Consider the following 24,159-nt stretch of genomic DNA (forward strand, 5'->3'; position numbering starts at 1 on the left):
GCTGCGACCGGCTCCACGCAAACTGTCCCGTGTACACACCGTACACGTCTTGTAGTGTTATTATAACTGGGGCTTCATGCAGTGCAGGCGGTGATTATCTGACGGTGCGGCTTTGATCCATGTATAGATGCGAGTCAGATGCCCAGTATACCGACTACACCCGCCCAATGTGGGTCGCTAACTGAGTGGGAGATGTGATAGTGAATTGATCCCACTGCACATACCGGGACAGATTCCAGAGAGGGGACGAGCTGTCTGCAATCTGTATCTCACCTTTAACCCAGCTCTTAATGCGGGCACAGGTCGGATACTATTTGGGATATTTTAAATTAGCCTTGAGCTGGAATTCCATCCTTCTGTACGCAAATTTAAAAAAAGGATAAAAGTCCTCATGGATCAATGTGTTCAGAATGCATATATTTCTCCCTATGGAATTATTGCCCATATAAAAGTCAGTGAGCCCATCAACCGCTCATTCCTTTATACTCGGCTCTTATCCGCTTCACATTCGGCTGTCCCAACATGTTTAATGACTAGCGGTCTGACGTTCAGCTTCCGTCTATTTTGTATAAAATTAGATCAGGGACAATTGTGATTCACAGAACAGAAAGCAGCCCTTTCACAGATAGTGTGGGTGGCTCTGAAAAGAGCCTTTGAGTTATTACATTAAATCCTGTCCGCTTTACTTGCTCTTGTAAAGACACTGTATCTGTCACTGTCTGGTACAGTGTGTCAGAGTGGGATTGACTGGGAGTATAGTAAAGACACTGGTTCAGTGTGGGATTGACTGGGAGTATAGTAAAGACACTGTATTGGTCACTCTCTGGTACAGTGTGTCAGTGTGGGATTGACCAGCACGTGTAAAAACAGAAAGCGATGCTTTCCCGCTTGATGCGTGTGATGGTGGTAGAGTGGCGAGCACAGCTGCCTTCCAAGCTAGTTGATCTGGGTTCAATTCACGGCCGTAGGATCCAGTCAAATTTTAATCCACTTTCTGTGAAGAGAGAGAGTGAGTTAGTTAACGTTTCAGTTCGATGATAAAGGCTCATCCACCTGAAACATAAATTCTGTTCCTCTCTCCACTGATGCTGCCTGACCCGCTGAGATTTCCAGCAATATCTTTATGATATACCAGTATTCATTTTCCTTTCTAACTGTCAATTATTGATACGGAATTGAGGGGACTACTTTGTATCTACCATTTTCAGCTTTGTGATTGTGGGTTTTAGTCTGTTTCTCTCAGTCTCTGGTACATGAGCGAGAGTGTCGCTCTGTATCTATCTGTCTCCGGTATGTGCGTGTGGGCTTTACTCATATCTAGCAGTGTCTGTTATGGGAGTCTGGATTTTATTCTGTACTTATCAGCTGCTGATTTATTATTGTGGGTCTTATGCTATAACTGCCACTTTTGACCTAATTCCGAGATGGTTTTCCTTTGAATCTGTCAGTCTTTGGTATGGGAGTATGTATCTATTGGTGTGCTGGTCAGTGTCTGGTATGGAAGAGAGGTTATTACCCTGTGCATGTCAATTACTGGTAAGTGAGGTTGGTAGTTACTCTATATCTGTCAGTATCTTATGAGATTGTGGGATTTACTCTGTACCTGTTTTTGGTAGGAGTATGGGTTTTATTCTGCATCTATTGATTTCAAGTAAGGGAGTTAGTAATTTACACTGTCATTCGCTGGTTTTATTCTACCAGGCATTTTCTGGTATGCGAGAGTTGTTTTTATTTTGAATCTGTCAGTGTCTAGTATGGGAGTATGTATCTATCTCTGTGCCGACAATCTCTGGTATGGGAGTATGTATCCAACTCTGTCCCTGTCAGTCTCTGGTATGGGAGTATGTATCTATCTGTGCCAGTTTGTCTGGTAAGGATGTTTCCAACTGTGTGCCTGTCAATCTCTGGTATGGGACTACATATCTATCTCTGCGCAGTCAGTCTCTGGTATGAGAATATGTATCTATCTGTGTGCCTGTCCGTCTCTGGTATGGGAGTATGTATCTATCTGTGGTGTCACTTTCTGGCATGGGAGTATGTATCTATCTGTGTGCCTGTCAATATGTACATAAAAACAAAGAAAATAGGTGAAGGAGTAGGCCATTTGGCACTAAGAGCCTGCACTGCCATTCAATAAGATCATGGCTGATCATTCTCTCAGTACCCCTTTCCTGCTTTCTCTCCATACCCCTTGATCCCTTTAGCCGTAAGGGCCATATCTAACTCCCTCTCGAATATATTCAATGAACTGGCATCAACAACTCTCTGCAGCAGGGAATTCCACAGGTTAACAACTCTGAGTGAAGAAGTTTCTCCTCATCTCAGTCCTAAATGGCCTACCCCTTATCCTAAGACTGTCTCCCCTGGTTCTGGACTTTCCCAACATCGAGAACATTCTTCCCGCACCTAACCTGTCCAGTCCCGTCAGAATCTTATACGTTTCTATGAGATCCCCTCTCATCCTTCTAAACTGCAGTGAATAAAGGACCAATTAATGCAGTCCCTCCTCATAGGTCAGTCCAGCCATCCCTGGAATCAGTCTGGTGAACCTTCGCTGCACTCCCTCAATAGCAAGAATGTCCTTCCTCAGATTAAGAGACCAAAACTAAACACAATATTCCAGGTGAGGCCACACCAAGGCCCTGTACAATTGCAGTAAGACCTCCCTGCTCCTATGCGCAAATCCCCTAGCTATGAAGGCCAACATACCATTTGCCTTCTTCACCGACTTCTGTAACTGCATGCCAACTTTCAATGACTGATGAACCATGACACCCAGGTCTCGTTGCACCTCCCCTTTTCCTAATCTGCCACCATTCAGATAATCTGCCTTCGTGCTTTTGCCCCCAGAATGGATAACCTCACATTTATCCACATTATACTGCATCTGCCATGCATTTGCCCATTCACCTAATCTGTCCAAGTCACAGCTCACACCACCACCCAGTTTAGTGTCATCTGCAAACTTGGAGATATTACACTCAATTCCTTCATCTAAATCGTTAATGTATATTGTAAAGAGCTGGAGTCCCAGCACTGAGCCCTGCGGCACTCCATTAGTCACTGCCTGCCATTCTGAAAAGGACCTGTTTATCCCGACTCTCTGCTTCCTATCTACCAACCAGTTCTCTATCCACGTCAATACATTACCCTCAATACCATGTGCTTTGATTTTGCACACCAATCTCTTGTGCGGCACCTTGTCAAAAGCCTTTTGAAAGTCCAAATACACCACATCCACTGGTTTTCCCTTGTCCACTCTACTCGTTACATCCTCAAAAAAGTCTTGAAGGTTCGTCAAGCATGATTTCCCTTTCATAAATCCATGCTGACTTGGCCCGATCCTGTCACTGCTTTCCAAATACGCTGCTATTTCATCCTTAATGATTGATTCCAACATTTTCCCCACCACCACCGTCAGGATAACCAGTCTATAATTCCCTGTTTTCTCTTTCCCTCCTTTTTTAAAAAGTGGTGTTACATTAGCTACCCTCCAGTCTATAGGAACTGATCCAGAGTCAATAGAATATTGGAAAATAATCACCATGCATCCACTATTTCTAGGGCCACTTCCTTAAGTACTCTGGGATGCAGACGATCAGGCCCCGGGGATTTATTGGCCTTTAATCCCATCAATTTCCCTAACACAATTTCCCGCCCAATAAGGATATCCTTCAGTTCCTCCTTCTCGCTAGCCCCACTATCCCCTGGTACATTCGGAAGGTTATTTGTGTCTTCCTTCGTGAAGACAGAACCGAAGTATTTGTTCAATTGATCTGCCATTTCTTTGTTCCTCATTATAAATTCACCTGAATCTGACTGCAAGTAACTTTCTCTGTGCCTGTCAGTTGCTGGTATGGGAGTATGTAGCAATCTGTGTGCCTGACAGTGTCGGGTATGGGAGTTTGTATCTAACTCTGTGCCCGTCAGTCTCAGGTATGGGAGTATGCGTCTATCACTGTATCTGTCAGTCTCTGATATGGGACTGCGTAACTATCTCTGCGCTGTCAGTCTCTGGTATGGGAGTACGTATCTGTCTCTGTGCCTACAATCTCTGGTATGGGAGTGCGTATCTGTCTCTGTGCCTACACGATCTGGTACAGGAGTACGTATCTGTCTCTGTACCTACACAATCTGGTACGGGAGTACATGTCTGTCTCTATGCTTGTCAGTGTCTGGTATGGCAGTATGTATCTATCGGTGTGCTGTCAGTCTCTGGTTTGGGAGTATCGCCCCAGAAGAGGCGAGGGCCCAGAGGCAGCACGGTCCAGCCCACACTGCGATATGTGTGCGCACGATGTCCTTGCAGCAGAGGCGGTTTCCAGTCGCCTTGGTTAATCCTTGCCACCAGACCAAGACCTAGCTCTGTCAAGTCCGTGTGGTGGCTGGTGTGCAACGGCCACCACACGATAAAAAAATCCACGCACAGGCATCTTCCACCCTTCAAGATTTAGTTCAGGACCTGGAATATTAGGTCCTTCATTCAAACACCTGTGAACTTTATGGTCTGGAAGCAAGTCATCCTCGACTTGAGGGACTGCCTATGATGATGATGGGAGTATGTACCTATCTCTGTGCCCGTCAGTCTCTGGTATAGGAGTATGTATCTATCTCTATGCCTGGCAGTCTCTGGTATGGGACTATAGAAACATAGAAAATAGATGCAGGAGTAGGCCTTTCGGCCCGTCGAGCCTACACCAAAATTCAATAAGATCATGGCTGATCCTTCACCTCAGTACCCCTTTCCTGCTTTCTCTCCATACCCCTTGATTTCTTTAGCCGTCAGGGCCATATCTAACTCTCTCTTGAATATATCCAATGAACTGGCATCAACAACTCTCTGCGGTAGGGAATTCCACAGGTCAACAACTCTCTGAGTGAAGAAGTTTCTCCTCATCTCAGTCCTAAATGGCCTATCCCTTATCCTAAGACTATGTCCTCTGGTTCTGGACTTCCCCAGTCTCTGGTCTGGGAGTATGTATCTATCTGTGTGCCTGTCAGTCTCTGGTATGGGAGTATGCATCTATCTCTGTGCCTGTCAGTCTCTGGTACGGGACATCCCCAACATCGGAAACATTCCTTCTGCATCTAACCTGTGCAGTCCCGTCAGAATTTTATATGTTTCCATGAGATCCCCTCTCATCCTTCGAAACTCCAGTGAATACAGGCCCAGTCGATCCAGTCTCTCATAAGAACATAAGAATTAGGAACAGGAGTAGGCCATCTAGCCACTGAAGCCCGCTCCGCCATTCAACAAGGTCATGGCTCCTCATGTCAGTCCATCCATCCTGGGAATCAGTCTGGTGAACCTTCGCTGCACTCGCTCGATAGCAAGAACGTCCTTCTTCAGATTAGACCACCAAAACTGAACATAATATTCCAGGTGAGGCCTCACCAAGGCCCTGTACAACTGCAGTAAGACCTCCCTGTTCCCATACTCAAAACCCCTAGCTACGAAGGCCAACATACCATTTGCCTTCTTCACCACCTGCTGTACCTGCATGCCAACTTTCAATGGCTGATGTACCATGACACCCAGCTCTCATTGCACCTCTCCTTTTCCTAATCTGCCGCCATTCAGATAATATTCTGCCTTCGTGTTTTTGCCCCCAAAGTGGATTACGTCACATTTATCCACACTGTACTGCATCTGTCATGCATTTGCCCACTCACCTAACCTGTCCAAGTCACCCTGCAGCCTCTTAGCGTCCTCCTCACAGCTCACACCGTCACCCAGTTTAGTGTCATCTGCAAACTTGGAAATATTACACTCAATTCCTTCATCTCAATCATTAATGTTAATAGCTGGGGTCCCAGCACTGAGCCCTGCGGCACCCCACTAGTCACTGCCTGTCATCTGAAAAGGACCCGTTTATCCCGACTCTCTGCTTCCTGTCTGCCAACCAGTTCTCTATCCATGTCAGTACATTACCCCCAATACCATGTGCTTTAATTTTGCACACCAATCTCGTGTGGGACCTTGTCAAAAGCCTTTTGAAAGTCCAAATACACCACATCCACTGGTTCTCCCATGTCCACTCTACTAGTTACATCCTCAAAAAATTACAGACGATTTGTCAAGCATGATTTCGCTTGCATAAATCCATGCTGACTTGGACCGATTCTGTCACTGCTTTCCAAATGTGCTGCTATTTCATCTTTATCTGTGTGCTGTCAGTGTCCGGTATGGGTGTATGTATCTATCTCTATGCCTGTCAATCTCTGGTATGGGAGTATGTATCTTTCACTGTGCCTGTCAGTCTCTGGTACGAGCGTACGTATCTATCTCTGTACCTGTCATTCCCTGGTCTGGGAGTATGTATCTAACTCTGTACCTATCAGTCTCTGGTGTGGGAGTATGTACCTATCTCTGTGCCTGTCAGTGTCTGGTGTGGGAGTATTTATCTATCTCTATGCCGGTCAGTCTCTGGTACGGGAGTACGTATCTATCTCTGTGCCTGCTATTCTCTGGTATGGGAGTATGTATCTATCTCTGTGCCAGTCAGTGTCTGGAATGAGCATATATATCTATCTCTGTGCCTGCCATTCTCTGGTATGGGAGTATGTATCTATCTCTGCGCCTACAATCTCTGGTATGAGATTATGTATCTATCTGTGTGCAAGTCAGTCTCTGGTCTGGGAGTATGCATCTATCTCTGCGCCTGTCAGTATGTATCTCTCTCTGTCCCTGCCAGTGCCTGGTATGGGATTAAGTATCTATCTGTGTGCCCATCAGTCTCCGGTATGGGAGTATGTATCTATCTCTGTCAGTATGTATCTATCTCTGTCAGTGTCTGGTATGGGGGTATGTATCTATCTCTGTGCATGTCAGTCTCTGGTATGGGGGAATGTATCTATCTGTGTCTTTCATTCTCTGGTCTGGGCGTATGTATCTTTCTGTTTGCCAGTCAGTGTCGCGTATGGCAGTATGTATCTATCTCTATGCCTGTCAATCTCTGGTATGGGAGTACGTATCTATCTTTGTGTCTTCCATTCACTGGTATGGGAGTATGCATCTATCACTGTGCCTGTCAGTTTCTGGTACGTGAGTATGTATCGATCTGTGTGCAAGACAGTCTCTGCTTTGGGAGTATTGCCCCAGAAGAGGCGAGGGCCCAGGGGCAGCATGGGCCAGCCCACACTGCAATATGTGTGCTCAATATGTCTTTGCAGCAGAGCTGGTCTCCACTGGACCAAGACCTAGCTCTGTCATGTCCGTGTGGCGGCTGGTGTGCAACGGTCACCAAACATTAAAAAAATCCACGCACAGCAATCTTTCACCTTTTAAGATTCAGTTCGGGACCTAGAATATTATGTCCTTCATTGAAACACCTTTGAACTTTTTGGTGTGGAAGCAAGTCATCCTCGACTCGAGGGACTACCTATGATGATGATGGTAGTATGTATCTATCTCCATGCCTGTCAGTCTCTAGTATGAGAGTATGTATCTATCTGTGTGTCTGTCAGTGTCCGATATGGGAGTATGTATCTATCTCTGAGCCTGTCATTCTCTGGTATGGGAGTATGTGTCTATCATTGCGCCTCTCACTCTCTGGTATGGGAATAAGTATCTATTTCAAAAGGCTTTTGACAAGGTCCCGCACAGGAGATTGGTGTACAAAATCAAAGCGCATGGTATTGGGGGTAATGTACTGACGTGGATAGAGAACTGGTTGGCAGACAGGAAGCAGAGAGTCAGGATAAACGGGTCCTTTTCAGAATGGCAGGCAGTTACTAGTGGGGTGCCGCAGGGCTCAGTGCTGGGACCCCAGCTCTTTACAATATACATTAACGATTTGGATGAAGGAATCGAGTGTAATATCTCCAAGTTTGCGGATGACACTAAACTGGGTGGCGGTGTGAGCTGTGAGGAGGACGCTAAGAGGCTGAAGGGTGACTTGGACAGATTAGGTGAGTGGGCAAATACATGGCAGATGCAGTATAATGTGGATAAATGTGAGGTTATCCATTTTGGGGGCAAAAACACAAAGGCAGAATATTATTTGAACAGCGGCAGACTAGAAAAATTGGAGGTGCAACGAAACCTGGGTGTCATGGTTCATCGGTCACTGAAAGTGGGCACGCAGGTACAGCAGGCGGTCAAGAAGGCCAATGGTATGTTGGCCTTCATAGCTAGGGAATTTGAATATAGGAGCAGGGAGGTCTTACTGCAATTGTACAGGGCCTTAGTGAGGCCTCACCTGGAATATTGTGTTCACTTTTGGTCTCCTAGTCTGAGGAAGGACGTTCTTGCTGCTGAGGGAGTGCAGCAAAGGTTCACCAGACTGATTCCAGGGATGGCTGGGCTGTTATATGAGGAGAGACTGGATCAACTGGGCCTTTATTCATTGGCGTTTAGAAGGATGAGAGGGGATCTCATATAGAAACACATAAGGTTCGGACGGGACTGGACAGGTTAGATGCGGGAAGAATGTTCTCGATGTTGGGGAAGTCCAGAACCAGGGGCCATATTCTTAGGATAAGGGGTAGGCCATTTAGGACTGAGATGAGGAGAAACTTCTTCACTCAGAGTTGTTGACCTGTGGAATTCCCTGCCACAGAGAGTTGTTTATGCCAGTTCATTGGATATATTCAAGAGGGAGTTAGATATGGCTCTTAGGGTTAAGGGGATCCAGGGGTATGGAGAGTAAGCAGGAAAGGTCAGCCATGATCTTTTGAATGGCGGTGTAGGCTCGAAGGGCCGAATGGCCTACTCCTCCAACTATTTTCTATGTTTCTATCTCTGTGCCTGTCATTCTCTAGTCTGGGAGTATGTATCTATCTCTGTGCTGTCGGTCTCTGGCGTGGGAGTATGTATCTATGTCATTGTCTGGTATGAGTGAGTGTATCTATCTCTGTGCAGTCAGTCGCTGGTATGGGAGTATGTATGTATCTGTGTGCCTGTCAGTATCTTGTGCGGGAGTATGTAACTATCTCTCTGCCTGTCAATCTCTGGTATGGGAGTATGTATTTATCTGTGTGCCGGTTAGTGTCTTGTATAGGAATATGTATCTGTCTGTGCTGTCCGTTTCTGGTATGGGACTATGTATCTATCTCTGTGCGAGTCAGAGTTGGGTATGGGAGTATGTATCTATCTCTATGCCTGCTATTCTCTAGTATGGGAATATGTATTTATCTATGTGCCGGTCAGTCTATGGTCTGGGAGTATGTATCTATCACTGCGCCATTTAGTCTCTGATATGGGCCTGGTATCTAGCTCTGTGCTTGTCAGTGTCTGGTATGGAAGTATGTATCTATCTCTGTGCCAGTCAGTGTCGGGTATGGGAGTATGTATCTATCTCTGCACCTACAATCTCTGGTATGGGAGTACGTATTTATCTCTGCGCCTGCCATTCTCTGGTATGGGAGTAAGTATCTATCTGTGTGCCTGTCAGTCTCTGGTATCGGAGTATGTATCTAACTCTGTGCCAGTCAGTGTCGGGTGTGGGAGTATGTATCCATCTGTGTGCTGTCAGTCTCCGGTATGGGACTATGTATCTGTGCCAGTCAGTGTCTGGTATGAGAATATGTATCTATCTCTGCAAGTCAGTGTCTGGTGTGGGAGTATGTATCTATCTGTGTGCCTGTCAATCTCGGGTATGGGAGTTTGTATCTATCTTTGTGCCCGTTATTCTCTGGTATAGGAGTACGTGTATATCTCTGTGCTGTCAGTCTCTGGTGTGGGAGAATGTAACTGTGTGTCCGGTGGTGTCCAGTATGGGACTATGTATCTATCTCTGTGCCGGTCAGTCTCTGGTACGCGAGTCTGTATCAATCAGTGCTGTCGAGTCTGCTATGGGAGTAATAATCTATTCTCTGTGCCAGTCAGAGTCGTGAATGGGAGTATGTATCTGTCACTGTGCTGTCAATCTCTGGTATGGGAGTATGTATCTATCTGTGTGCTGGTCAGTATGTAACTATCTCAGTGCCTGTCAGTCTCTGGTATGGGAGTATGTATCTATCTCTGTGCCTATCAGTCCGTGGTATGGAAGTATGTATCTATCTCTATGCTTGTCATGGTATGGGAGTATGTATCTATCTCTTTGCCTGTCAGTCTCTGGTATGGGAATAGGTATCTATTTCTGTGCCCATCAGTGTCTACTACGGGAGTGTATATCTATCTCTGTGCAAGTCTGTCTCTGGTATGGGAGTGTGTATCTGTCTACATAAGAAATAGGAGAAAGAGTAGGCCATACGGCCCCTCGAGCCTGCTCCGCCATTTAATACGATCCTGCCTGATCCGTTCATGGACTCGGCTTCACTTCCCTCCCCGCGTGCCATAATCCCTTATCGGTTAAGAAATTGTCTTAAATTTATTCAATGACCCAGCTTCCACAGCTCTCTGAAGCAATGAATTTACAACCCTCTGATATGAGGAAATTCCTCCTCATCTCAGTTTTAAATGGGCTGCCACTAATTCTACGATTATGCCTATAATATCTCCAAGTTTGCAGATGACACTAAACTGGGTTGCGGTGTGAGCTGTGAGGGGAACGCTAAGAGGCTGCAGGGTGACTTAGACAGGTTAGGTGAGTGGGCAAATGCATGGCATATTGCACTATAATGTGGATAAATGTGAGCTTATCCACTTTGGGGGCTAAAACGCAAAGACAGATTATCTGAATGGTGGCAGATTAGGAAAAGGGGAGATGCAACGAGACCTGGGTGTCATTGAAAGTTGGCATACAGGTGCAGCAGGTGGTAAAGAAGGCAAATGGTATGTTGGCCTTCATAGCTAGGGGATTTGAGTATAGGAGCAGGGAGGTCTTACTGCAGTTGTACAGGGCCTTGGGGAAGTCTCACCTGGAATATTGTGTTCAATTTTGGTCTCCTAATCTGAGGAAGGACATTCTTTCCATTGAGGGAGTGCAGCAAAGGTTCACCAGACTGATTCCTGGACTGACATATGGGGAGAGACTGGATCAACTGGGCCTTTATACATTGGAGTTTAGAAGGATGAGAGGGGATCTCAGAAACATAAAAGATTCTGACGGGATGGGACGAGACAGGTTAGATGCGGGTAGATTGTTCCCGATGTTGGGGAAGTCCAGAACCAGGGGACACAGTCTTAGGATAAGGGGTAGGCCATTTAGGACTGAGATGAGGAGAAACTTCTTCACTCAGAGAGTTGTTAACCTGTGGAATTCCCTGCCGCAGAGTTGTTGATGCCAGTTCATTGGATATATTCAAGAGGGAGTTAGATTTGGCCCTTACGGCTAAAGGGATCAAGGGGTATGGAGAGAAAGCAGGAAAAGGGTACTGAGGGAATGATCAGCCATCAGAATGGTGGTGCAGACTCGAATGGCCAAATGACCTACTCCTGCACCTATTTTCTGTTTCTCTGCCCCCAAGTTCTAGTCTCCCCTATCAGTGGAAACATCCTCTCTGCATCCACCTTGTCAAGCCCCCTCATAATCTTATAAATTTTGATAAGATCACCTCTCATTCTTCTCAATTCCAAGGAGTAGAGGCCAACGTTCCCTCATCAGTCAACCCCCTCATCTCCAGAATCAACCTAGTGAACCTTCTCTGAACTGCCTCCAAAACTAGTATATCCTTTCTTAAATATGGAAACCAAAACTGTACACAGTATTCCAGGTGTGGCTTCACCAATATAACTGCAGCAAGACTTCCCTGCTTTTATACTCCATCCCCTTTGCAATAAAGGCCAACATTCCATTGGCCTTCCTGATTACTTGCTGTACATGCAATAATAACCTTTTGATTTCATGCACCAGGACCCTCAGTACTGCAGCACTTTACAATTTTTCTCCATTTAAATAAGAACTTGTTCTTCAATTTTTTTCTGCCAAAGTGCATAACCTCACACTTTCCAACATTATACTCCATCTGCCAAATTTTTGCCCACTCACTTAGCCTGTCTATGTCCTTTTGCAGGTTTTTTGTGTACTTATCACACACATCTTTTCCTCCCAACTTTGTATCGTCAGCAAACTTGACTATGTTCTACTCGGTCTCTTCTTCCAAGTCGTTAATATAGAGTGTAAATAGTGGGGCCCCAGCACTGATCCCTGTGGCACCCCACTAGTTACTGGTTGCCAACCCGAGAATGAACCATTTATCCCGACTCTCTAGTTAGCCAATCCTCTATCCATGCTAATATATTATCCTCAACCCCGTGAACTTTTATCTTGTGCGGTAATCTTTTATGCGGCACCTTGTCAAATGCCTTCTGGAAGTCCAAATACACCACATCCACTGGTTCCCCTTTACCACCCTGTTCGTTACATCCTCAAAGAATACCAGCAAATTTGTCAAACATGAATTCCCCTTCATAAATCCATGCTGACTCTGTCTGACTGAATTATGCTTTTCCAAATGTCCTGCTATTGCTTCTTTAATAATGGGCTCCAACATTTTCCCAACCACTGATGTTGAGCTAACTGGTCTATAGTTTCCTGCTTTTTGTCATTCGTCCTTTTTTTAAATAGGGGCATTATATTTGCAGTTTCCCAATCTGCTGGGACCTCCCTAGAATCCAGGGAATTTTGGTAAATTACAACCAATGCATTCCACTATCCCTGTCGCTACTTCTCTTAAGACTCAGTCCTGTCAGTTTCTGATGTAAGAGTGTGGGTTTTATTCTGCATCTCTCAGTTTCTGGTAGATAAGTGTGGTGCTCAATATGTACCTGTCAGTATCTGGTTTGTGAGTGTGGATTAAAGCTGTAACTGTCAGTAATTGGTATGTGAGTGTTGGTTATATTCTGTACCCGCCAGTCTCTAGCACTAGAGCAAGTGTCGGCTCCCTCTTCACCCCGCACCCCATCCCAGGACACGCCCTCAGCCCCCGGGACACTCACCCTCAGCCCCCGGCTCCCTCTCCCCCCGGGACACTCACCCTCAGCCCCCGGCTCCCTCTCCCCCCCGGGACACTCACCCTCAGCCCCCAGCTCCCTCTCCCCCACGGGACACGCTCCCTCTCCCCCCGGGACACTCACCCTCAGCCCCCCGCTCTCTCTCCCCCGGGACACTCACCCTCAGCTCCCGGCTCCCTCTCCCCCCGGGACACGCACCCTCAGCCCCGGCTCTCTCTGCGACCGCGCTGCCTTCGCTTGCTTTCCGCCATTTTGATTTTTCCTTCACCAATCGTCAACATCCGGGGTTCCGGGGATCCAGGACCTGCGCAGAGCGCGCTCAGCGAATCAAACGTGATCCATCGCTACTATTGGGTGCAAGCAGCTGATGGACAGCTCGCCGCACCAATCGCGGACGGCACAGCTGGACAAGCGCCCCGCCCACTCCCACAGTCGGAGGCGGGGCCGCTCCCAGTCACGTGGCTCCCGATTTGAATCCGCGCCGCATTTTACCCGTCTGACCGCTAGTGACGTCAGTAACCCAGAAACGCCAGCTGTGTGACACCGGTAACCTGGCAATCCGTCTGTGACGTCACGTAAGCTGACATCAGGGGCGTAGATGGCCACGAGCCCACAGGATGGCGGTTGGTGCGTTTACCTGTGTGTGTGATATATGTCTGTGTACGGGCTGTGTGTGTGTTTGGGGGATGTCTCTACCTGTGTGTGTGATATATGTCTGTTATATATGTGTGTCTGTGTGTACACGTGTGTCTATATTTGTGTGTCTGTTGATATAAATATTGGTGATGGGCCCTTCTCCCTGTTGGTAATTGCAGCAATTACTTTTTATATAAAGATTAATGATACACCTCACTATTGTTGGTAATTCAGTAATTGCCGTTTCTGTAAAGTTTGGTAATGGGCCCACCTACCTGTTGGTAATTTTGGTAGTTACTTTTATATAAGAACATAAGAAATAGGAGCAGGAGTAGGCCATAATCAGGGTTTGATTAGGGCAGGGAAAATGGAGTACGAGAAGAAGCTTGCAGGGAACATTAAGGCGGATTGCAAAAGTTTCTATAGGTATGTAAAGAGAAAAAGGTTAGTAAAGACAAACGTAGGTCCCCTGCAGTCAGAATCAGGGGAAGTCATAACGGGGAACAAAGAAATGGCAGACCAATTGAACAAGTACTTTGGTTCAGTATTCACTAAGGAGGACACAAACAACCTTCCGGATATAAAAGGGGTCAGAGGGTCTAGTAAGGAGGAGGAACTGAGGGAAATCTTTATTAGTCGGGAAATTGTGTTGGGGAAATTGATGGGATTGAAGGCCGATAAATCCCCAGGGCCTGATGGACTGCATCCCAGAGTACTGAAGGAGGTGGCCTTGGAAATAGCGGATGCATTGACAGTCATTTTCCAACATTCCATTGACTCTGGATCAGTTCCTATCGAGTGGAGGGTAGCCAATGTAACCCCACTTTTTAAAAAAGGAGGGAGAGAGAAAACAGGGAATTATAGACCGGTCAGCCTGACCTCAGTAGTGGGTAAAATGATGGAATCAATTATTAAGGATGTCATAGCAGCGCATTTGGAAAATGGTGACATGATAGGTCCAAGTCAGCATGGATTTGTGAAAGGGAGATCATGCTTGACAAATCTTCTGGAATTTTTTGAGGATGTTTCCAATAAAGTGGACAAAGGAGTACCAGTTGATGTGGTATATTTGGACATTCAGAAGGTTTTCGACAAGGTCCCACACAGGAGATTAATGTGCAAAGTTAAAGCACATGGGATTGGGGGTAGTGTGCTGACGTGGATTGAGAACTGGTTGTCAGACAGGAAGCAAAGAGTAGGAGTAAATGGGTACTTTTCGGAATGGCAGGCAGTGACTAGTGGGGTACCGCAGGGTTCTGTGCTGGGGCCCCAGCTGTTTACATTGTACATTAATGATTTAGACGAGGGGATTAAATGTAGTATCTCCAAATTTGCGGATTACACTAAGTTGGGTGGCAGTGTGAGCAGCGAGGAGGATGCTATGAGGCTGCAGAGTGACTTGGATAGGTTAGGTGAGTGGGCAAATGCGTGGCAGATGAAGTATAATGTGGATAAATGTGAGGTTATCCACTTTGGTGGTAAAAACAGAGAGACAGACTATTATCTGAATGGTGACAGATTAGGAAAAGGGAAGGTGCAACGAGACCTGGGTGTCATGGTACATCAGTCATTGAAGGTTGGCATGCAGGTACAGCAGGCGGTTAAGAAAGCAAATGGCATGTTGGCCTTCATAGCGAGGGGATTTGAGTACAGGGGCAGGGAGGTGTTGCTACAGTTGTACAGGGCCTTGGTGAGGCCACACCTGGAGTATTGTGTACAGTTTTGGTCTCCTAACTTGAGGAAGGACATTCTTGCTATTGAGGGAGTGCAGCGAAGATTCACCAGACTGATTCCCGGGATGGTGGGACTGACCTATCAAGAAAGACTGGATCAACTGGGCTTGTATTCACTGGAGTTCAGAAGAGTGAGAGGGGACCTCATAGAAACGTTTAAAATTCTGACGGGTTTGGACAGGTTGGATGCAGGAAGAATGTTCCCAATGTTGGGGAAGTCCAGAACCAGGGGTCACAGTCTAAGGATAAGGGGTAAGCCATTTAGGACCGAGATAAGGAGAAACTTCTTCACCCAGAGAGTGGTGAACCTGTGGAATTCTCTACCACAGAAAGTAGTTGAGGCCAATTCACTAAATATATTCAAAAGGGAGTTAGATGAAGTCCTTACAACTCGGGGGATCAAGGGGTATGGCGTGAAAGCAGGAAGGGGGTACTGAAGTTTCATGTTCAGCCATGAACTCATTGAATGGCGGTGCAGGCTAGAAGGGCTGAATGGCCTGCTCCTGCACCTATTTTCTATGTTTCTATACAGCCCCTCGAGCCTGCTCCGCCATTCAATAAGATCACGGCTGATCTGATCATGGACTCAGCTCCACTTCCCTGCCCGCTCCCCATAACCCTTTATTCCCTTATCGCTCAAAAATCTGTCCATCTCCGCCTTAAACATATTCAGTGTCCCAGCTTCCACAGCTCTCTGGGGCAGCGAATTCCACAGATTTACAACCCTCAGAAAGAAGAAATTCATCATCTCAGTTTTAAATGGGCGGCCCCTTATTGTGTGACTATGTCCTCTGGTTTTATTTTCCCCTATGAGTGGAAATATCGTCTCTGCATCCACCTTGTTGAGCCCCCTCATTATCTTACATGTTTCAATAAGATCACCTCTCATTCTTCTGAACTCCAATGAGTATAGGCCCAAACTACTCAACCTATCTTCATAAGTCAACCCCTTGATCTCTGGAATCAACCGAGAGAACTCTGAACAGCCTCCAATGGAAGTATACCCTTCCTTAAATGCGGAGACCAAAACTGTTGTGTATGTATAAAGTATGTACTGTAAGATTAGACCACTGAATGTATCTTCACACTGTATACACTATACCTGTACCACCAGAGGGTGCTACTGGTGGAGACCTAAGGCTCACCTGCACACTGCAGGTAACCAAGTATAAAAGGGAGCGCACCTCACTGTATCCTTACTCAGGAGCTACAATAAATGAACAAAGGTCACAACAGTTCAAGTACAATACCTTACCTTGTGTTACCTTACTAGAGTGCTTACACACAACATCTCATGAGGAGATTATGAATTTCCATGCACAAAATGGCTAACCTTAGCAACTTTCAACAATTCGCTGAGGGGGAAGATTGGGATGCCTTTGTGGAAAGGCTCGAACACGTTTTCATTGCAAATGACCTGGCAGGAGACGACCCGATCTCGCTGGCTGATAAGCGCAGAGCTATCCTGCCCTGCCCACAGTCCATGGCCTCGTCAGGGACCTGCTAGCCCCAGTGAAGACGACAATCAAAATGTATGCAGAGCTTGTAACAATAACACAGGAACAGCTCAAACCTAAAGAGAGCATCCTCACAGCCATACATTTGTTCTACACCCACTGGTGGCCCGAAGGCCAAGAAATTGCAAAATATGCTGCAGACCTGAGACGAATGGCTGCACCATGTGATTTGGGCAACCATCTCACCGAAGCACTGAGGGACATCTTTGTTAATGGAATCAGCCATGAGTGCCTCCTCTCTGTGGACACTATGGTGACACTGCAGAAGGCAATTAAAGTGAGCCAGGCGTTTCTGGTATGTGAGAGTGGGGTTTATTCTGTACCTGTCAGTTTCTCATATCTGAGTGTGTGTTTTAATCTGTTCCTGTCAGTTTCTGGTATATGAGTATTGTTTTAATCTGTATTGGTCAGTTTCTGGTATGTGATTGTGGATTTTATTCTGAACCTGTCAGTTTCTGATATGTGAGTGTTGGTTTAATCTGTACCTGTCAGTTTCTGGCTTATGAGTGGTAGTTTAACTTGTAACTGTCAGCTTTTATGTATGATACATGAATATGGGCTTTATACTGCATGTGTCTCTCATATGCGAGTCTGTGTATATTTCTGTAACTGTCAGATTTAGGTATGTGTGTGGGAGTTTAATCTGTGCCTCTCAGTTTCTGGTGTGTTAGTCTGGGTTTAATCAGCACCTATTAGCTCCTGCAATTTGGGTGTATGTTTTAGACTGTACCTGTCAGTTCCTGCTATATGAGCGGGGATTTACTCTGTATCTGCCCGTCTCTGGTATGTGAACGTGAATATCTGTTTTATGTTCTACCTGAATTTGTCTGATATGTGAGTAACGGTTTTACCTTTCTGATAGGTGTGTGTGGGTTTCACTCTGCATCTGCCAGTTTGAGATGGCAATATGTCTTTAGCTCAGAAACTGTCAGATTCTGCAATGCAAGTATCAGTTTTACTTTTTACCTCTGTTTTCTGACATGTGACTCTGGGATTTACACTCTACCTGTCACTCTCTGGTGTGGAGTTTACTCTGTGTGTGTCACTTTCATCTATGTGGGTGTGGGTTGTAGATTGTATTTGTCAGTCTATGGTACAGGAGTGTGGGTTTTATTCTGCACCTGTCATTTTCTGGTATATTCGAGATGGCTTAATACTGAATCTCTCCTTTCCTGATACGTGATTATTGCTTTTGCTCTGTACCCGTAGCTTCGGATATGAGAGTATTGTTTTTACTTTCTAACTTATATATTAAGATATGTGATTGTGTGTTTTATTCTCTACCTGCCAGTTTCTGGCAAGTGAGTGCGGGTGTATTATCTACATGTCAGGGGCTTGCAGGGAACGTTGAGGCGGATTGCAAAAGTTTCTATAGGTGTGTAAAGAGAGGAGGGTTAGTGAGGACAAGCGTGGGTCCCCTGTGGTCAGAGTCAGGGGAAGTCATGGCGGGGAGCGGGGAAGTGGCAGACCAGTTGAACAGGTGCTTTGGTTCGGTATTCACTGGGGAGGACACGAACAACCTTCCGGATATAAAGGTGGTCGGAGGGTCTATTAAGGAGGAGGAACTGAGGGAAATCTTTATTAGTCGGGAAATTGTGTTGGGGAAATTGATGGGATTGAAGGCCGAGAAATCCCCAGGGCCTGATGGACTGCATCCCAGAGTACTTAAGGAGGTGGCCTTGGAAATAGCGGATGCATTGACAGTCATTTTCCAACATTCCATTGACTCTGGATCGGTTCCTGTCGAGTGGAGGGTAGCCAATGTAACCCCACTTTTTAAAAAAGGAGGGAGAGAGAGGGCAGGGAATTGTGGACCGGTCAGCCTGGCCTCAGTGGTGGGTGAAGTGATGGAGTCAATTATTGGGGATGTCGTGGCAGCGCGTTTGGAGGATGGTGACATGATAGGTCCAAGTCAGCATGGATTTGTGAAAGGGAGATCGTGCTTGACGGATCTTCTGGAGTTTTTTGGGGGTGGAGTGGACGGGGGAGTGCCGGTTGATGTGGTGTGTTTGGACTTTCAGAAGGCTTTCGACAAGGTTCCACACAGGAGATTAATGTGCAAAGTTGGGGCGCATGGGATTGGGGGTGGTGTGCTGGCGTGGATTGAGAAATGGTTGTCGGACGGGAGGCAAAGAGTAGGAGTGAATGGGTGCTTTTCGGAGTGGCGAGCGGTGGCTAGTGGGGTGCCGCGGGGTTCTGTGCTGGGGCCCCAGCTGTTTACATTGTACATTAATGATTTAGACGAGGGGATTAGATGTAGTGTCTCCAGATTTGCGGATGACACTAGGTTGGGTGGCGGTGTGAGCTGCGGGGAGGGTGCTGTGAGGCTGCGGAGTGACTTGGATGGGTTGGGTGGGTGGGCAAATGCGTGGCAGATGAAGTATAATGTGGATAAATGTGAGGTTATCCACTTTGGTGGTAAAAACAGAGAGACAGACTATTATCTGAATGGTGACAGATTAGGAAAAGGGAAGGTGCAACGAGATCTGGGTGTCATGGTACATCAGTCATTGAAGGTTGGCATGCAGGTACAGCAGGCGGTTAAGAAAGCAAATGGCATGTTGGCCTTCATAGCGAGGGGATTTGAGTACAGGGGCAGGGAGGTGTTGCTACAGTTGTACAGGGCCTTGGTGAGGCCACACCTGGAGTATTGTGTACAGTTTTGGTCTCCTAACTTGAGGAAGGACATTCTTGCTATTGAGGGAGTGCAGCGAAGATTCACCAGACTGATTCCCGGGATGGTGGGACTGACCTATCAAGAAAGACTGGATCAACTGGGCTTGTATTCACTGGAGTTCAGAAGAGTGAGAGGGGACCTCATAGAAACGTTTAAAATTCTGACGGGTTTGGACAGGTTGGATGCAGGAAGAATGTTCCCAATGTTGGGGAAGTCCAGAACCAGGGGTCACAGTCTAAGGATAAGGGGTAAGCCATTTAGGACCGAGATAAGGAGGGACTTCTTCACCCAGAGAGTGGTGAACCTGTGGAATTCTCTACCACAGGAAGTAGTTGAGGCCAATTCACTAAATATATTCAAAAGGGAGTTAGATGAAGTCCTTACTACTCGTGGGATCAAGGGGTATGGCGTGAAAGCAGGAAGTGGGTACTGAAGTTTCATGTTCAGCCATGAACTCATTGAATGGCGGTGCAGGCTAGAAGGGCTGAATGGCCTGCTCCTGCACCTATTTTCTATGTTTCTATGTTTCTATCTGATTCAATGGTGAAACAGCATCTGATTCTACTGCTCCTTGTAAGATTCACAATGTAACTCTTGTACTCTGGATTACTGTGCGACTGACTGCTTCTGCTGCCTGTGATAGTAGGATTGAGGCCAGTTCTGTGTCTCTGCGCTCTGTGAGTGATAATGTACTTACTGTGTGAGGGAAGGAGCTGCCTGCACTGGTTGACAGTCCGTGTATGCCAGCAGTGTGGATTGACACTGTGTCAGTGTCTATCTGTTCCTGTGTTTGTGAGTAAGTGAGTGAAAATGGATCTGTCTCTCAGTGCGATATGTTTGGACTTTGAAACAACATCTTATTGTACTGCTCTAAGTGACTGTGGGATTCATAATGTAACTCTGGAAATTCGGATCACTGTGGGACTGACAGCTTCTGCTGCCTATGACAATAGGATTCAGACCAGTTTTTTGTCTCTGCGCTCTGTAAGTGATAATATACTTACTGTGAGTGAGAAGGAGCTGACAGCACTGTTCCTTGTGTTCCGGGTGGAGGAAAGATCACATTTATTCAGGCTCAGTGAAGTACTTCTCTCTGAGAATAATAATACGAGAACATTATTAGTTATGATATGGACAGGTGAGTGGGAGACTATAAAAAGTAAAGTTATAATTAACATGTTTGTTTATAATAAAGTAAAGAGGGGAACCACGATACGAACAGCACTGGTCCATGAATAGGACCACCCGATTGGAACAGTTCAGGTTTATATCTCCCACTCCCATGGGACTACTTGTAAAATTCTGAATCTCTTCCTGGAATATAACTATAGTACCTGGGCTGTACAACAATTGTTTTCAGACTTTTGAAACCGAGTTGAGGGCCTGTGCAGTTAACAGAATGTCACAGAGCCCGGATCCTGATGTATCTGAGGGAGCGACAGGCTCTCGATCACCAGCAACACGGTTCTGGACAACTCAATGCACCAAAACAAAATAACCGATGCTTGAAATGTCTTCTCCCACACTCCTCACCTGGTGTCTGCAATAGATACACTTTGTGAAACTTCTCACATCCTCACCGTCAGGCTGTTTTCCACTGTTCACTGTCGAAGAACAACAGACACGATGAGATTGGGACTGAATCAGGAACATTCACTACTGATTTGGGGAAAGAAAGCAGCAATGATTTGAAAGAGCGAGTTGATTTACTTTCACTGTTACCCCACACTGTGTACACAACTATTTTAGTAAAACAATAAATCAAGTGCCCCCTTATTAAAGGGGCATTAAAACAGACAAATTTAACTTTGGCATTAAATGGATAAAATTAAAATTTGGTTCCTGGGGGTGATGATGCACTCCAGTCCCTCTGGCGCCCATCTCTCACGGAAGGCCACGAGCATAGCGGTGAACACCGCGTGCTCCATTTCCAAGGACACCCTGGCACGAACATAACCGTGGAAGAGAGGCAGGCAGTCAGGCTGAACACCCCCTCGACCGCCCGTGGCCTGGACCGGTTAATGGCTACCTTGGCCATGCCCAGGAGCAGTCCTACGAGGAGGCCTTCCGATCTGCCCGCTCCCCTCCGCACAGGGGGCCCAAAGATCAGGAGCGGGGGACTGAAGTGCAAACGATTAACGAGTGTCACCCTTATGCAGGAGCCATCAAGCAAACTCTGCCAAGTAACGTTCATTGGTTCATGTGCAACGGCATGCGGAGAACCATGAGATGCTACTGTAAGATCTGCTTACAACCAGAGTCATCAGAGGACCATTTTATCCTCAAGTAGAAAGTAAGAGACTGTCCACACACAGCCCGAGAATGGCCTCTCCCTTCCCCCACTCACGCCATGTTCCGGAACTAGTTCCTGCTCCACTCTGCCTCTGACAAACAAACAGCCCCCGACGGAATTAAACCAGGAACGTTCAGTCCTGGTTAGGAGAGCGAAAGCAGCAATGATTGTAAACAGCAGATTCTGCCCATTCTGTCTCCCTTCCCCCTGGACACACACTGTCCACACACAGCCCGAGAATGGCCTCTCCATCCCCCCAATCACACCACGCACTGACACTGGTTCTTGCTCCACTCCGCCCCTTACACACAGACCCCCGACTCTCCCCGGACTCAGTGCCGGTCTCTGAGCCCACCTGCGGACACGCTCCCAAAGCGCTGCGCTGCGCTGCTGTAAGGAGGCTGCTGCTCGCTGCCTTACCCCAAAGCCGCGGGCTCTCCATTCCCGGCTGTTTGAAACCATCTTCTTCCGCTCACTGAGTGAAACTCTTTTGAGTTTACCTGTGAAAACATAAAACATGTATCCGTGCCACCCGACCTGGATGACACACACAAGACATTTACAAGGCCCTTTTTTTTTTTTTTTGGTTTTTTTTTTGTGGTTTTTTTTGTTGGGCACTAAAATCAAATTTTTCCTTTTTTCCAGTGCCCCCTATAAAAGGAGAGGGGGACACTAAAAGCACCGGCAATTAAAACAAATTAAACTTAAAAACGTAAAATCAAATTAAAATTTGGTTGCCGGGCGTGATGATGCACTCCAGTCCCTCCGGTGCCCACCTCTCGCGGAAGGCCGCGAGCGTACCGGTGGACACCGCGTGCTCCATCTCCAAGGACACCCTGGACCGGATGTAAGAGCGGAAGAGAGGCAGGCAGTCAGGTTGAACGACCCCCTCGACCGCCCGCTGCCTGGACCGGCTGATGGCACCCTTGGCCGTGCCCAGGAGCAGTCCTACGAGGAGGCCTTCGGACTCCGCTCACTGAGTGAATGGTGATGACAGGCAGGACTGGGGGAGGGGAGGGAGCATGCGCTCTTCTGCTCACTGGGAATCGACACAGGGGGCGGGGCTGAGCCGCGCATGTGCGGCTCTATGCAATAATTCAGCCTGTAAAAATCAAAATGCACCTTTCCCAATTTACTTTTATCAGAATCTGAACAAAGGAACTGGGCCTGGGGGGAAAGGACAGAGAATGATTAAAGCTGGGAGCCTTGTCCCTTGGAGATGCTCAATTTGGGATCATTCTGTGCAGGGTATTTCTCTCTCCATGAGCCCGTCTTCACAAAGCAATCCTGCAGAAACATCGGAGGGACGAGGGAGTGGGAGTGTTTGCTGGGACCGTGCAGGAGTTAATATCTGAAAGAAACAGTCCGAGATTAGTTTAAACACTCTCACTGTGAGTAATATCGAAGTGTACAATCAAGAGGTTATAGGTAGGGAGGAACTTGTTACAATCACTGTCACTAATGAAGTAGTACTCGGTAAAATAATGGGACTAAAGGCGGACAAGTCCCCTGGACCTGATGACTTACATCCTGTGGTCTTAAGAAATGTGGCTGTAGAGATAGTGGATGCATTGTTTGTAATCTACCAAAATTCCCTGGCTTCTGGGGAGGTACAAGCAGATTGGAAAATTGCAAATGTTTAAAAAAGGAGGCAAACAAAAAGCAGGGAACTATAGACCAGTTAGCCGAACATCTGTTGTTGTGAAAATGCTGGAGTCCATTATTAAGGAAGCAGTAGCAGGACATTTGGAAAAGCATGATTCAATCAAACAGAGTCAGCATGGTTTTATGAAAGGGAAATCATGTTTGACAAATTTGCTGGAGGTCATTGAGGATGTAACAAGCACGGTAGATAAGGGGCAACCTGTGGATGTGGTGTATTTGGATTTCCAGAAGGCATTCAATAAGGTTTCACATAAGAGGTTACTGCACAAGATAAAAGCTCATGGGATTGGGAGCAATATATCAGCATGGATAGAGAATTGGCTAACTAACAGCAAACAGAGAGTCAGGATAAATGGGTCATTTTATGGTTGGCAAACAGTGATGAGTTGGGTGCCACAGGGATCGGTGCTGGGTCGTCAACTATTTACAATCAATATTAATGACTTGGATGAAGGGGCCGAGTTTAATTTAGCCAAGTTTGCTGATGATACAAAGATGGGTGGGAAAGCAAATTGTGATGAGGACACAGTAGATATGCAAAGGGATCTCGACAGGCTAAGTGAGTGTGCAAACATTTGGCAGATAAGAACATAAGAAATAGGAGCAGGAGTAGGCCATATGGCCCCTCGAGCCTGCTCCACCATTTAATACAATCATGGCTGATCCGCTCATAGACTCAGGTCCACTTCCAGATGGAGTATAATGTGGGAAAATGAGAGGTTATCCATTTTGGCAGAAATAATAGAAAAGAAAATTATAATTTAAATGGAGAAAAATTACAATGTGCAGCAGTACAGAGA

General features: G+C 46.5%; 1 protein-coding gene across 1 annotated transcript in view; it reads right to left on the bottom strand.

Moving 5' to 3' along the window:
- Positions 1–20,468, bottom strand: part of LOC139248288 (zinc finger protein 665-like) — a 115,154-nt gene extending 94,686 nt beyond the window's left edge. The window contains exon 1 of the mRNA XM_070872070.1: positions 20,406–20,468. The gene's annotated coding sequence lies outside the window, so the exon portion shown is untranslated. The remainder of the gene's footprint in view (positions 1–20,405) is intronic.
- Between the last annotated feature and the right edge of the window lie 3,691 nt (positions 20,469–24,159).

This window comes from Pristiophorus japonicus, unplaced genomic scaffold (genome assembly GCF_044704955.1).
Source record: "Pristiophorus japonicus isolate sPriJap1 unplaced genomic scaffold, sPriJap1.hap1 HAP1_SCAFFOLD_29, whole genome shotgun sequence".
NCBI lineage: Eukaryota > Metazoa > Chordata > Chondrichthyes > Pristiophoridae > Pristiophorus > Pristiophorus japonicus.